Raw genomic sequence first — 3,108 nt, 5'->3', positions numbered from 1 at the left:
ATCGTTCCTGCCAATCCTCTCTGCAAACGTCCTACTAAAATATTGAAAAACAACGACGTAGCAGGCAAATAGCAGAGCCATGAGTCCTAGAATCTCAGGACAAAACTTAAATTAATACTACTTAGATAGCAAAGTCCCGTAAGAGCCAATAGAACACTGAAAGTCGATTTACTGTTGCGCCCTCTGAATTTCGAGGATTAGTACTAACCGGAAATGAAAATGTCTTTGTGATGCCATAATAGCGGGTAATTTAAAATTTGATTTTGACGCCAAATTTGAATTTCGCTCTACTATACCAAGCGCTTTAAATTAGTGGGAAGTGCAAGGTTCTTTCAGAAATTATAGTACGAAAATAGAAAAAATGACAAATCGAGGACTTTAATTAATATGAGGACGAAAAAATCCCAATTAAAAGAGTGTTAAATTGGAACTTGTTAAATTGAATCATGCAGATTGAAAGAGTGTTTTTTTGGAACTTTTTTTGTCCCATTATGAAATAAATTCCTCAATTTGTCCCTTTTTCTGTTTGCGTACTATAATTTCTGAAAGACATTAGACATTACATTTCCTACTAGATGCATAGGTCTGAGTTTCAGAAATTAGGCAAGAAGTATTATAAAATGTATAACTATATTTTGAGAAGAGATTATAGCAAAAAATTCACAAGTTATAAAATAAAAAATAACAGTTGTACATATTTATTGAAACAAAAAATAAAATATAAAATTTCTTCCAAATTCCTTAATGTATAAACTTCTAACTTTAATTAGAAATTTTCTTGAATGAAGACCAAACTTTGTAAGTTAGGGTTTATTCAGGGTGTTACAAACGGTTATAGTAAATATATAATATAAATTTACTAAAATCACAAAAAAAAACTGCATATTCAATTCACCAGTATTGTTCCTTAATAAATATTATAAATTAAATAACTATTAACAAATTAGCAATGAAATAGAAACAAGTAATCTTTATAACAACAAAAAAAAATATAAGAAATTCACAAATGCATTACTATATTATAGAGAAAAAAAAATCCACAATTTATACAATCAAAATTAACAGTTATAAATGCTTGTTCGTATAATATTAAATATAATATAAAAATTCTTCCAAATTCCATGTATAAACTTATTTTAATGAGAAACTTTGTTGGAGGAATAGGAAAGTTTGCGAAATAGAGTTTATACAGGGTGTAGCAAATGCAATAAAATTTAAAAGGAATTACCCCTACTCAATTCACTAGTAGCGTTTCTTGCTAAATATTATAAATTAGATAACTACCAACAAATTAGTAATGAAAGAGGCAATAATTAAATATGTTTAAACTAAAATATACAGGAGTTACTATTGCCTTTTTTTCTATTTGCCTTTAAAAATTTCAGGCTCCAAGATTTGTATAAGATCCAAAAATGATGAAGCATTGAAACTGCTGAAATTGCACTTCTGTCAAGTTTGGCATCACATTTTAAGTAAGTGTTGACATTGAGGCTGTGAAAAAGTATACAGAAACAAGATAAATTCTGCTCCATATTGACCATCACTGGGCCATTTATTTTGGAATCCAATGTTTAGAAATAGAAATATTATTTTGAAGTATTAATTAATAAAATCGTTCAAAAAATATAATCTTACCCCATTTTGTCCGCTTAGAATCCTATGACATTACTAAGGACGTAGATTCAGTTTTAACTTTTAATCCGTCAGCAAATTCTATTGCCGACTGCTGCTCTATGTGATCAAAAGTAGTTATAATCGTGATCTGAAAAAGACATTTTTAAATGGAATGTTCTATAAATCTTGGACTCAAAGACCTAGGAAGATATAATTTTATTGATATATCAGACAAAATATTTGGCCACACAACAATGGTGTCAGTCTAAGAGACACGTTACTAAGTTCAGTATAATATTTTTTTACTGTGATAAAGCTAAATTAATAATTAAAGAGCTTAGTTTAACCTAAGCAATTTATCATTAAATTAAGCTTAAGCTTACACCTCTGGTGGGGTCACGTGTTACAAACACTATTCTAACTTACCTTATATTAAGCCTGGGTGATTAACTGCAGATTGAAAGAGTTATATTATAGTTAGGGTTATATATAGTTAGAGTATGACATCTGATTTAACGCCCCTGCTTGAATTGGACTTGAATGAATATGGAGTAAAATAATTTTTTCATGCATATAATTATTTATTACTGAGATTTTCATGGTTTCAAGACCTGAGAATCTAAACCCAAATATTATTCATATTGGCTCATCACACAGAACTAAACAACTGGAAAAATGTTATTCGAAATATGAGAACAGATCAATTTTGGTAAGATTTTTTGCAAAATTTGATTAATGAAAGTGAAAAGAAAGCCTGTGCAAGCTAAAGAACTATGAAAAGTGGACGCATTTTATATGACATAATTTGATGCTTGGCAGTCCGAGCAGCATCAATAAAAGCGGTAGCTTAACTAGTTTTGCATTTTTAGCGGCATCTAAATATCGAGTAGAAGCCTTTTAGCGTTCCGTAAATCGCCCAAGCTTTCAAGGCTCTCTTCAGGACGTTAGACGGTAGCTGAAAGCTGTCCGCAGCTTGGCTCAAGTGCGTTGCGCATCTGAAGTTTCCATCATTTAGTGCGTTCACAAAAACAAAATAATAACAATACATACAACACAACCTCAGCAAAGCAGAGGGTGCACAGAGCGAGTGGTGGGAAAATGTTCGTGCGTCCTAATTTTCGCCTCGCTGTATACACAGCTCAGAAGAGGCTTTAAACAACCTGATTTCTAGGGTTCCTGAGCAGAGCGCACGAAATGCATGCCTGCGCATTCCTATATTTCGCCTTTAAGCTCCTTTCTCTGCGTCATGATCGATTGCCTATATGTTTCATTAAAATCTGCCCTGCCTACATGAAATAATTATGGCATTCGTTTAAATAAAATTGTTTTTTTTTATTTAAATGAATGCCAAAAACTTTTACTTCTCGAAATATCCTGTGCACGTACAAGATCTAAAGGATCATAAGGTTGCCTTAGGGAAGGGAAAATTCGGTGTGTGGCGCAGACAACTCCCAATATTGATTGCTCATTCGTAAGGTAATATTATGAATTTAT

The 3,108-nt window shown here is 31.7% G+C and overlaps 1 long non-coding RNA gene across 1 annotated transcript; it reads right to left on the bottom strand.

The window, feature by feature from the left end:
• Positions 1-924: 924 nt before the first annotated feature.
• LOC126736389 (uncharacterized) lies at positions 925-2,098 on the bottom strand. The gene is made up of 3 exons (XR_007660659.1): positions 2,041-2,098; positions 1,636-1,762; positions 925-1,491 (listed from the first exon to the last, which is right to left on the bottom strand). It is a non-coding gene; the product is annotated as an uncharacterized LOC126736389 (long non-coding RNA).
• Positions 2,099-3,108: the final 1,010 nt, after the last annotated feature.

Source organism: Anthonomus grandis, chromosome 5, assembly GCF_022605725.1.
Source record: "Anthonomus grandis grandis chromosome 5, icAntGran1.3, whole genome shotgun sequence".
NCBI classification, from domain to species: Eukaryota; Metazoa; Arthropoda; class Insecta; order Coleoptera; family Curculionidae; genus Anthonomus; species Anthonomus grandis.
Note: the sequence above shows the minus strand (reverse complement) of the source record. Positions and strands in the feature narration are given on the sequence as shown.